This window comes from Balaenoptera musculus, chromosome 3, assembly GCF_009873245.2.
Source record: "Balaenoptera musculus isolate JJ_BM4_2016_0621 chromosome 3, mBalMus1.pri.v3, whole genome shotgun sequence".
Classification (NCBI taxonomy): domain Eukaryota; kingdom Metazoa; phylum Chordata; class Mammalia; order Artiodactyla; family Balaenopteridae; genus Balaenoptera; species Balaenoptera musculus.
Genome location: NC_045787.1, coordinates 149,598,737 through 149,612,252, shown reverse-complemented (window position 1 = coordinate 149,612,252; position 13,516 = coordinate 149,598,737). Strand labels below are relative to the sequence as shown.

At 38.7% G+C, this 13,516-nt stretch overlaps 1 protein-coding gene across 1 annotated transcript in view; it reads right to left on the bottom strand.

Annotated features, from left to right (window-relative positions):
- Positions 1–13,516, bottom strand: part of SIMC1 (SUMO interacting motifs containing 1) — a 97,011-nt gene that overhangs the window by 8,366 nt on the left and 75,129 nt on the right. The gene's annotated exons all lie outside the window — the stretch shown is intronic.

Genomic DNA, 13,516 nt, shown 5'->3' with positions numbered 1-13,516 from the left:
TTTGATATTTGAAAAAGACTAGTTTAGGACACATTAAGAAGAATTATATCTTACTGTAACCAAGAGAATTAATCATGAGATTACATATTTCTGAATGGCCATAATGTGCCAGGTACTGTTTGGCAGAAACAAGGAATATTAAGAGAAATAAAAGAGGATATTGCTCTCAAAAAGCCAATAGTTGAACAGGGGCAAGAAGTATGCAACAGGAACCTACATAAAGCGCAGGGCAAGTGTACATGTATGCGAGGTGCCTGTGGCACTCTAGAGACACAAAGAGAGCACATTTGGTCAGGGGCCTGGAAGCAGCCTTCGTATGGAGGAGGTGGCACTGCTGACGGTGGTCTAGGAGTAAAGAAGGCCTAAGGCAGGAGGCATTTCAGTGCAGGGATAAACATGGGTAAAAACAAAGGAGTAAAAGTCATAGCTGGGGCACTGCAGCCTTCTTAAATTTCAAGTCTAGGACTTAAGAGTCCCAGAGGGACTCTGGCCCTTGACTTTGTCACTCTATGCAGGGCAGGGGTTGGCCAGCAAGGGTGGGTTGGAGCACATTCAGAGGCTTCTGAGCAGGAGAGCTGTAAAACGGGGGCTGTGCTTCAAGAAGGTGAATCAAAGTCATTGTTCTAAAAGCAATGTCAGCTTCCAAAAAAAAAAGTTATGAATCTCAGATGCACAGGGTGAATCTCTGTACTGCCTGAAGGTTTCTGCCTGAAGGTTTGTTTGGTGGTTCTTGCCAGGTCTGCTTGTCATAGCAGTTCTGAGGAATAGATGGCTCATGAGCAGATAAGGAGATGGCAGCAACAGAGAGAGCTAGCTCCAGGTCTCAGAGTTCTTTCTTCTACAATTGCCCCTTTGCAGTTTTGCAACATCTGGAAAAATAGGGTGCTCTTTGTGCCACTGTCACTTGTAAAAATGATAAATAACAGGGCTTCCCTGGTGGCGCAGTGGTTGAGAGTCTGCCTGCCAATGCGGGGGACACGGGTTCGAGCCCTGGTCTGGGAAGATCCCACATGCCGCAGAGCGGCTAGGCCCGTGAGCCACAATTACTGAGCCTGCGTGTCTGGAGCCTGTGTTCCGCAACAAGAGAGGCCGCGATAATGAGAGGCCCGTGCACCGCGATGAAGAGTGGCCCCCGCTTGCCACAACTAGAGAAAGCCCTCGCACAGAAACGAAGACCCAACACAGCCATAAATAAAATAAATAAATAAGTAAAAATTTAAAAAAAAAATATATATAAAAAAATGATAAATAACAAAGTATCTATTCATTTTTATTTTCTTTTTTCCCCTTTCCCTTTGCTGTTCCACCAGGCACATGTATTATTTGTGTAAAAGCAAGGGTAAAAAAGCAGAATAAATACTTTAAAACCTTTGCTTCTTACCATTCAAAAGTTTAAAAAAGTCTGTAATATTTGTGAAAATCCATTTTATCTCTCTCTTTTTTAAAAAATAAATAAATAAATAAATAAATTTATTTATTTATTTATGGTTGTATTGGGTCTTCGTTGCTGTGCGTGAGCTTTCTCTAGTTGTGGCGAGCATAGGCTACTCTTCTTTGCGGTGCACGGGCTTTTCATCATGGTGGCTTCTCTTGCTGCGGAGCATGGGCTCTAGGCACGCGGGTTTCAGTAGTTGTAGCACGTGGGCTTCAGTAGTTGTGGCACGCAGGCTCAGCAGTTGTGGCACACGGGCTTAGTTGCTCTGCGGCATGCGGGATCTTCCTGGACCGGGGCTCGAACCCGTGTCCCCTGCATTGGCAGGCGGATTCTTAACCACTGCACCACCAGGGAAGCCCCATTTTATCTCTTTAATGTGCGTGTGTTTTTTTAAAGTACCATTCTATACCTCCTCTGACAAATTTTCTTTTTTAATACAAAGGACTCCAAATTATTACATTTATAAGATATTCCTCCAATTCTTTTAAAGTTTAATTTCTACTCTGTATTTGGCCTATTACTTTCACAAGACAGTTTTCCTATTTAATAACTTTTTATTTCAAACTGTATTTTCTCTTCCAATTTTTATTCCAGGGCCTGCATTTGTCCTGGTTTTATAATCCAAGATGGCAAACCCAGAAATATCCAAGGGACAAGAAAGTAATTTTAATGTATTGGACATAGTAGGAAATGGAGGTACAATTATCTATAGCAATTCAAATTCAAAATTTTAAAACAAGATACAGAGGAAGGCTAACATCCAGATCCAGCCTTAACAAGTATAGCTGGTATTGGATTTACTCTCCTGTTATCAATAATTATAAAGCTGTACAAAATATATGAAATAACTATTTTCAGGCATTGGACAAGCTACTACAAATGACTATTATTCTTGAGAGAAGGGAAACAAAGGTTGTGAACCCCACATTTACCCCAGATTTCTTGCTGGGGGCACTCTCTAACTAAGGCAGAGGAAAGCGTGGGTCCCAAACAGAAAGCAGTGGGCTTATTGGGCAGAGCAAACAGAGACTGGAGTTCAGTAGAGCTGAGGTGGCTAGAATCTGTGTCAGAGAAGAGGGAGCTCAAGAAATATGTGTAAGGGGCCCCCCTTGGCACACGGACAGAGAGAAGATCCAAAAGCCTGGGAGAGAACAGCCAGTGAGGAGCTATGAGCTGACTGGGGATTCGGGAGAGTGGCCAGGGCTGAAAGACATGGGGTTTCAATGAGCTAGAGGAGAGATCTCATTGAACATGTTGGGCATTCAGGTGCAACCCCAGAAAGACTAAGCTACAAGACTAGTATCTTAAGAAAGGTTGATTTACAAATCCTAGAAGCAAGCCTTAAAAGGAGAAAGCTAATCTGCCAGTAAATCACTGTCTGCAAGAATGAAACTCAATACTCTTTAAAGGAAGTCAGCAAATTTCAGACTCTCAACAACGTGGCATTCATAATGTTCAGCACACAATAAAAAATTATTAGACAGGGGAAAAAGCAGGGAAATGTGATCCATAACCAGGAGCAAAATGTCCATAGAAACAGGCTAAGAGTTGATACAGATGTTGGAATTAGTAGACAAGGACTTTAGAACAGCTATTATAAATATGTTCAAAATTAACCAACCAACCAACCAACCAACCAGCCGACCAACCAGCCGACCAACTAACCAAGATATATATAATCAGTGATTAGATGGGGACACTTAGCAAAGAGAAATGGACACTATAACAATGAATCAAATGGAGACTCTAGAGCTGAAAAACACAATATCTGAAAAAAAAAAAATCACTGGATAGGCTTAACAACAATTGGGCACCACAAAAGAAAAGATCAGGGAGCATGAAGACTATCCAAAGTGAAAAAGAGAAAAAAAAAGACAAGTCAAAACAAAATAAAACAAAACAACAGTAGAAAACACCAGATCCTCAGTGTTCTGTGGAACAGTGTCACACAGCTTAATGTATATGTACTTGAATTCCCAGAGATTAAAGTTTGGGGCAAAAAATATAAAAAATAATGGCCAAGATATTTCAAAAATTGATCAAAAATATCAACTCACAGATTCAAGAATCTCAATAAACCCCAAGCAGGATAAACATAAAGGAAACCACACCTAGTTATAATAATCAAATTGCTGAAAACAAAAAAAAGCAGCCAGAGAAAAAAGACACATGACATATAAGGGAACAAAAGTAAGAAATTCTAATGACTTCTCATCAGCAAGCCAGAAGAAAATGGAACATCTTTAAAATAAATTAAAAATACCTATCAATCTAGAACTCATATCAAGTAAAAACACCATTCATATATGAAGGTAAAATAAAAACATTTCCAGATAAACAAAAGCTGAGAGAATTCATTACGGTAGACCTGCACTACAAAAAATGTTAAAAGAAGTTAAGTTCTTTAGGTGGAAGAGAAATGATACCAAATGGAACTTGGATCTTAAAGAAAGAAAGAAGAACACCCAAAATGGTAGCTATGTGGATCTGATGTGTGTTTTATTTCCGCACCACTAAGCAATTAACTCAATTCTGACACTATTTACCATAGTGTCAGATCCCACAGGTTAAGGGCTCAATCCTACAAGACTGCCCTCCCACTCTCTCTTCAGATGCCAATTGGAAAGTCCAGGTTGTTGACCTGTGTGCTTCTGAACCACCTAGCTATAGATCGAAGGTTCCCAGAACCCCACCTTAGGTTTGATTAATTTGCTACAGTGGCTCACAGAACTCAGAGAAACACTTTACTTACTAGATTACCAGTTTATTATAAAAGGATATAACTCAAGAACAGCCAAATGGGAGAGATGCATAAGGTATGGGGAAAGGGTGAGGCCCTTCCATGCTCTCTGGGTACATCACTCTACAGGCATCTCCACCTGTTTACCAACCTGGAAGCTCTCTGAACCCAGTCCTTTTGGGTTTTCAAGGAAGCTGCATTAAATAGGCATGACTGATTAAATCATTGGCCATTGGTAATTGAACTCAACCTCCAGCCCCTGCCCCTTCCCAGGAGGTGGGGGTGGGGTGAGGGGAGGGCTGGGAGTGGAGGGTTGAAGTCCCAACCCTCTAATTACATGGTTCCCCTGGCAACCAGCTCCTATCCTTAGGTCACCAAATGCTTTCTGAAAGACACCTCACTAACATAACAAAGATAACTTGATCACTCTTATCACTTAAAAAACTCCAAAAGAGCTCTGTGCCAGGAACAGGATGAAGATCAAATGTATATATTTCTTATTATAGGTCATAATATCACAGTTAGGTAGTATAAAGACTTTCCCCCCCCATCTCTGAATTTCTTTTAAAAACAACTAAATGTTTAAAGCAAAAATATGATCCCATCCTGGAGTAAAATGTATGACAACAATAGCACAGAGGATGGGAGTGGGATAAATGGAAATACACAGATATAAGGTTCTTACATTACATGTTATGATATAATATTAATTCAAGGCAGACTCTAGTAAGTTAAGAATGCATATTGTAATTCCAAGAGCAACCATTAAAAAAAAGTAAAACATTTGCTGAAAAAGCATGTGATAAAATTCAATACCCACTCATGATAAAAATAGAAAACTAGGAATAGAAGGGAACTTCTTCAACTTATTAATGAACATCTACAAAAAAACCTATAGCTGGCATCATAATTAATGGTGAACTCATATTTTAATTAATCAATAATTAATGAACTGAATGCTTTCCCCTAGATCATGAACAAAGGTGTCTGCTTTCATCATTACTATTCAACATAGTACTGGAAGTTCTAGCCTGTGCAGTAAGGCAATAAAAGGCATACTGATTGGAAAAAAAAGAAGTAGAACTTTCCCTATTTGCAGATGACATGATGGTCTACACAGACAATCCTAAGGAATCTTTGTCACAAAAGCATTTTCCATAAAAGAAAAAGCTGATAAGCTGGACTTCATTAAAATTTAAAACTTGCTTTTTGAAAGACCTTGTTAAAGAGGATGAAAAGACAAACTACAGAATGGGAGAAAATATTTGCAAACTACAGATCTGAAAAAAGATTGTATCTAGAATATATACAGACTCTTAAAAGTCAACAGTAGGAGAGCAGAGTCAAGATGGAGATGTGGGAAGACGTGGAGTTAACATCTCCCTGCAACTAGGGCGCCTGCCGGCCACTGGTGGGAGACTCTGATGCCCAAGGAGATGGGAGGAACCCCAAAGTGAACCCGTAGGATGTAGGGGGACTGACGGGGGAGGAGAAGTGGAGGCCAGACAGGATCTGCACCCCTGAGGACTGGGAGATCAGGAGAGGCAGGCGGGAGGGACTCCCAGGAAGAGCGGGAGAGGAGGGAGGGCGATTGCCTGGCCCACTTGGGCCACGGAGCCTGCTGAGCTCCCAGGCCAGTACCCCCCCTCCAAAGCCCCATCCAGGCTGCGTGGGTCCTGGGGGCATAGGAGGGAGGTGGGGAGATCAGGAGAGGCAGGGGGGAGGGGCCCTCCCAGACTGGAGGAGCAGGAGAGGAGAGGAGGGCATTTGTCCCACCCACTCGAGCCCAGGAAGCCTGCTGGGCTCCCAGGTGAGGTCCCCTGCCCTCTCAGACCAGGGGTGGTGGGCACGCCTGGGCCCCTTCTGTTCCTTGAGCCTAAGCCCCATCCCCCACAGTGCCCAGGGCCTGTTCCAGCCCTGTGGGTCCTGAGCATTGGCCCCACCCACCACCCAAAGCTCCCCCTTGCTTAGGCCCTGCCCTCCGCAGCCAAGGCCTCCTCCCCCACCCCCTTTTTTTTTCCCCTCCTCTTTTTTACTACTGTGGTACTGTTGTACCTTCCGGTTGTTGATTCATCTATATTCTAATTTTTATATTCTTCCTAACATATCTGTTAGTTTCCTAGTCTAATTTTATTTTTTACTTTGTTATTGTATTTTTTTTTTTTTTGCCACCCCAGGCAGCTTGTTGGATCTTGGTTCATGAGCCCGCCAGGGTAAGGCCGAAGCTCCTGTGGTGGGAGTTCCGAGTCCGAACCACTGGACTAACAGAGAACCTCAGACCCCAGGGAATATTCATTGGAGTGAGGTCTCATGGAGTTCCTCATCTCAGCACCAAGACCCAGCTCTACCCAGCAGCCTACAAACCCCAGTGTTGGAAGCCTCAGGCCAAACAACCAGTAAGACAAAACACAGTCCCACTCATAAAAAAAAAAAAAAAAGAGACGACAAAATAATATGTCACAGATGAAGGAGCAAGGTAAAAACCTACAAGACCAAAAATATGAAGAGGAAATAGGCAATCTACCTGAAAAAGAATTCAGAGTAATGATAGTAATGATGATTCTGAATCTCGGAAATAGAATGGAGGCACAGACTGAGAAAATACAAGAAATGTTTAACAAAGATCTAGAAGAAATAAAGAACAAACAGAGATGAACAACAGAATAACTGAAATAAAAAATACAGTAGAAGGAATCAGTAACAGAATAACTGAGGCAGAAGAACGAGTAAGTGAGCTGGAAGACAAAATGGTGGAAATAACTGTCAAGGAGCAGAATAAAGAGAAAAGAAGGAAAAGAATTGAAGACGTTCTCAGAGATCTCTGGGACAGCACTAAAAACACCAACATTCGAATTACAGGGGTCCCAGAAGAAGAAGAGGAAAAGAAAGGGTCTGAGAAAATATTTGAAGAGATTATAGTTGAAAACTTCCCTAACATGGGAAAGGAAAGAGTCACCTAAGTCCAGGAAGCAAAGAGAGTCCCATACAGGATAAACCCTAGGAAAAACACACCAAGACACATATTATTCAAACTAACAAAAATTAAATTCAAAGAAAAATATTAAAAGCAGCAAGGGAAAAACAAAAAATAACATACAAAGGAATCCCCATAAGGTTATCAGCTGATTTTTCAGCGAAAACTCTGCAGGCCAGAAGGGAGTGGCAGGATATACTTAAAGTGATGAAAGAGAAAAACCTACAACCAAGATTACTCTACCCAGCAAGGATCTCATTCAGATTTGATGGAGAAGTCAAAAGCTTTACAGACAAGCAAAAGCTAAGAGAATTCAGCACCACCAAACCAGCTTTACAACAAACACTAAAGAAACTTCTCTAAGCGGGAAACACAAGAAAAGAAAAAGACCCACAGAAACAAACCCAAAACAATTAAGAAAATAGTAATAGGAACATATATATCGATAATGACCTTGATTATTAAATGGATTAAGTGCCCCAACCAAAAGACACAGACTGGCTGAATGGATACAAAAACAAGACCCATATATATGCTGTCTACAAGAGACCCACTTCACATCTAGGGACATATACAGACTGAAAGTGAAGGGATGGAAAAAGATATTCCATGCATATGGAAATCAAAAGAAAGCTGGAGTAGCAATACTCGTATCAGTCAGTAAAATAGACTAAAAATAAAGACTGTTACAAGAGATAAGGAGGGACACTACATAATGATCAAAGGATCAATCCAAGAAGAAGATATAACAATTATAAATGTTTATGTACCCAGCATAGGAGCACCTCAATACATAAGGCAAATGCTAACAACCATGAAAGGAGAAATCGACAGTAACACAATAATAGTAGGGGACTTTAACACCCCACTTACACCAACGGACAGATCATCCAAACAGAAAATAAATAAGGAAACACAAACTTTAAATGACACAATAGACCAGATAGATCTAACTGATATTTATAGAACATTCCACCCAAACGTGGCAGAATACACTTTCTTCTCAAGTGCACATGGAACTTTCTCCAGGATAGATCACATCTTGGGTCACAAATCAAGCCTCGGAAAATTTAAGAAAATTGAAATCATATCAAGCATCTTTTCTGACCACATGCTATGAGATTGGAAATCAATCACAGGAAAAAAACTGTAAAAAACACAAATACATGGAGGCTAAACAGTGCACTACTAAATAACCAAGAGATCACTGAAGAAATCAAAGAAGAAATTAAAAAAAAATAGGAACAAATGACAATGAAAATACGACAACCCAAAACCTATGGAACGCAGCAAAAGCAGTCCTAAGAGGGAAGTTTATAGCAATACAATCTCACTTCAAGAAACAAGAAAAATCTCAAATAAACAATCTAACTCTACACTTAAAACAGCTAGAGAAAGAAGAACAAAGAAAACCCGAAGTCAGTAGAAGGAAAGAAATCATAAAGATGAGAGCAGAAATAAATGAAATAGAAATGAAGAAAACAATAGCAAAGCTCAATAAAACTAAAAGCTGGTTCTTTGAGAAGATAAACAAAATTGATAAACCCTTAGTCAGGCTCATCAAGAAAAAAAGGGAGAGGACGCAAATCAATAAAATTAGAAATGAAAAAGGAGAAATCACAACTGACATTGTAGAAATACAATGAATTATAAGAGACTACTACAAACAACTATATGCCAATAAAATGGACAACCACGAAGAAATGGACAAATTCTTGGAAAGGTACAATTTTCCAAGACTGAACCAGGAAGAATTAGAAAATATAAACAGACCTATCACAAGTACTGAAATTGAAACTGTAATTAAAAATCTTCCAACAAACAAAAGTCCAGGACCAGATGGCTTCACAGGCGAATTCTATCAAACATTTAGAGAAGAGCTAACACCGATCCTTCTCAAACTCTTCCAAAAAAAAATCCTGAACAAAATACTAGTAAACAGAATCCAACAGCACATTAAGGATCATACACCATGATCAAGTGGGATTTATCCCAGGGATGCAAGGATTCTTCAATATACGCAAATCAATCAATATGATACACCACATTAACAAATTAAGGAATAAAAACCATATGATCATCTCAATAGATGCAGAAAAAGCTTTTGACAAAATTCAACACCATTTATGATAAAAACTCTCCAGAAAATGGGCATAGAGGGAAGCTACCTCAACATAATAAAGGCCATATATGACAAACCCACAGCAAGCATCATACTCAATGGTGAAAAACTGAAAGCATTTCCACTAAGATCAGGAACAAGACAAGGATATCCACTCTCACCACTCTTATTCAACATAGTTTTGGAAGTCCTAGCCACAGCAATCAGAGAAGAAAAAGAAATAAAAGGAATACAAATTGGAAAAGAAGAAGTAAAACTGTCACTGTATGCCGATGACATGATACTATACATAGAAAATCCTAAAGATGCCACCAGAAAACTATTAGAACTAATCAATGAATTTGGTAAGGTTGCAGGATACAAAATTAATGCACAGAAATCTCTGGCATTCCTATACACCAACAATGAAAAATCAGAAACAGAAATTAAGGAAACACTCCCATTTACCATTGCAACAAAAAGAATAAAATACCTAGGAATAAACCTGCCTAAGGAGGTGAAAGACTTGCACTCAGAAAACTATAAAACACTGATGAAAGAAATCAAAGATGACATAAACAGATGGAGAAATATACCATGTTCTTGGATTGGAAGAATCAATATTGTGAAAATGACTATACTACCTAAAGCAATCTACAGATTCAATGCAATCCCTATCAAACTACCAATGGCATTCTTCACAGAATTAGAACAAAAAATTTTACAATTCGTATGGAAACACAAAAGACCCTGAATAGCCAAGAAATCTTGAGAAAGAAAAATGGAGTTGGAGGAATCAGGCTCCCCCACTTCAAACTATACTACAAAGCTACAGTAATCAAGACAGTATGGTACTGGCACAAAAACAGAAATATAGATCAATGGTACAGGATAGAATGCCCAGAGATAAACCCACGCACATATGGGCACCTAAGTATGACAAAGGAGGCAAGAACATACAATGGAGAAAAGACATCCTGTTCAATAAGTGATGCTGGGAAAACTGGACAGCTATGTGTAAAAGAATGAAATTAGAACACTACCTAACACCATACACAAAAATAAACTCCATATGGATTAAACACTTAAACATAAGGCCAGACACTATAAAACTCTTAGAGGAAAACATAGGAAAAACACTCTTTGACATAAACCACAGCAAGATCTTTTTTGACCCGTATCCTAGAGTAACGGAAATAAAAACAAAAATAAACAAATTGGTCTTAAACTTAAGAGCTTTTGCACAGCAAAGGAAACCATAAACAAGACAAAAAGACAACCCTCAGAATGGGAGAAAATAATATTTGCAAATGAAGCAACAGACAAAGGATTAATCTCCAAAATATACAAACAGCTCATGGAGCTCAATATCAAAAAAAACAAACAATCCAGTTAAAAAATGGGTGGAAGACCTAAATAGACATTTCATACAGATGGCCAGAGGCACATGAAAAGATGCTCAACATCACTAATTATTAGAGAAATACAAATCAAAACTATAATGAGGTATCACCGCACGCTGGTCAGAATGGCCATTATCAAAAAATCTAGAAACAATAAATGATGGAAAGGGTGTGGTGAAAAGGGAATCCTCCTGCACTGTTGGTGAGAATGTAAATTGATACAACCACTATGGAAAACAGTATGGAGGTTCCTTAAAAAACTAAAAATAGAACTACCATATGACCCAGCAATCCCACTACTGGGCATATACCCTGAGAAAACCATAATTCAAAAAGAGACATGTACCACAATGTTCATTTCAGCACTATTTACAATAGCCAGGACATAGAACCAACCTAAATGTCCATCAACAGATAAATGGGTAAGGAAGATGTGGCACACATACACAATGGAATATTACTCAGCCATAAAAAGAAATGAAACTGAGTTATTTGTAGTGAGGTGGATGGACCTAGAGTCTCTCATACAGAGTGAAGTAAGTCAGAAAGAGAAAAACAAATACCATATGCTAACACATATATATGGAATCTAAAAGCAAAAAGGTACTGATGAACCTAGTTGCAGGGCAGGAATAAAGAGATAGACATAGAAAATGGACCTGAGGACATGGGGTGGAAGGGCGAAGCTGGGGCGAAGTGAGAGTAGCATTGACATACATACACTACCGAATGTAAAATAGTTGGCTGGTGGGAAGCAGCAGCATAGCACAGGGAGATTGTCTCGGTGCTTTACGATGACCTAGAGGGGAGATGGGTGGGAGGCTCAAGAGGGAGGGGATATGGGGACATGTGTATGCATATGGCTATTCACTTCATTATGCAACAGAAACTAACACAGTATTGTGAAGTAATTATATTCCAATAACAATCTATTAAAAAATAAAACAAACTCAGTAAAAAAGCAAACAATCTATTTAGAACATAAGAAAAAAATATTTTAGTGAAGATGTTATACAGATGGTATTAAGCACATGAAAACATGTTCAACTTCATTAGCTATCAGAGAAATGAAGATGAAAATCACAATGAGAATCCTCCACACACCTATCAGAATGGCTAAAATAAAAAACAGTAACAACACCAAATGCTGGCCAGGATGCAGAGAAACTGGATCACTCATATACTGCTGGGGGGAATGTAAAACCGTACAGCCACTCAAGGAAACAGTTTGGCAGTTTCTTAAAAAAATTAAATAAGTAACTACTATATAATGCAAAAATTGCACTCCTTGGCATTTATTCCATAGAAATGAAGACTTACATTTATTTAAAAATTTGTACATGAATGTTTATAGAAGTTTTATTCATAATAGCCCCAAACTGGAAACAAGACAGATATCCTTCAGGGGGTAAATGGTTAAAAAAAAAAAAAATCAAAGGTACACCCACACTATGGAATACTATTCACCAATAAAAAATAATCAACTATTGATAGATACAACCTGAATGGATCTCCAGAGACTTATGCTAAGTGAAAAAGCCAATCCCCAAAGGTTACATACTGTATGATTCCACTTATACAATATCTTGAAATGACAAAATTATAAAAATGAAAAATAGACTAGTAGTTGCCAAGGGTTAAGAAGGGGTGGCGGTGGGAGGGTATAGTTATAAAAGGGCAAAATGAATAATCCTTATGGTTATGGAAATGTTCTCTATCTTGGCTTCTATCATTCTTTGTTTTTATTTTTAAAAATTAAAAAAATTTTTATTTTATTTATTTTTATTTTTGGCTGCATTGGGTCTTCGTTGCTGCATGTGGGCTTTCTCTATTTGCTGTGAGTGGGGGCTACTCTTTGTTGCGGTGCATGGGCTTCTTATTGTGGTGGCCTCTCTCATTGTGGAGCACAGGCTGTAGGCACGCAGGCCTCAGCAGTTGCGGCACGCGGGCTCAGTAGTTGTGGCTTACGGACTCTAGAGTGCAGGCTCAGTAGTTGAAGCTCACGGGCTTAGTTTCTCTGTGGCATGTAGGATCTTCCTGGACCAGGGTTCGAACCTGTGTCTCCTGCATTGGCAGGTGGATTCTTAACCACTGTGCCACCAGGGAAGTCCATTCTTGATATCCTGGTTGTGATACATGCACTAAAGTTTTGCAATATGTTACCATTGGGCAAAATTGTGTAAAGAGTACATGTGATCTCTCTGTATTATTCCTTACAACTGCATAAGAATCTACAACTATGTCAAAATAAATTTTTAATTTAAAAAACTTAAAAAGCCTTAGGAAAGATAAAATGGAATAATAGAAAATAATTAATCCAAAAGAAGGCAGAAAAGGAGGTAAAAATGAACAAAGAACAAAAGGGACAAACAGGAAACAAACAGTAAGATGAAAGATGTAAAACCAATAATTAAATTAAATGTAAATGGAATAAATAACTCTAGTTAAAAGGCAGGGATTGTCAGCTGCCTAAAAAAGCAAATCTGACTATATGCTGTTTACAATAAATATACTTTTTTTTTTAACTTTTTGTTATACTCAGAGAAGAGTTGCAAGAATAGTACAGATAATTCACAAATACCCTTAGCACTTTTCATTCAGGTTCCCCAAGTGTTAAACATTTACCATATCTTCTTTATCCTTCTCACTAACTCTGTCTTTCTATTTTTTTCCTCTAAACTATTTGATAGTAAGTTGCAGACATGATGCCCATTTATCCCTAAATACTTGCAGTGTATAATTCCTAAAAACAAGGACATTCTCTAAGATAACCACGTACAATGATAAAAAAAAATCAGAAAATTAATCTTAACGCAATACTATTATATTAACCATAGACTTTAATCAGATTTTTTCATTGTCT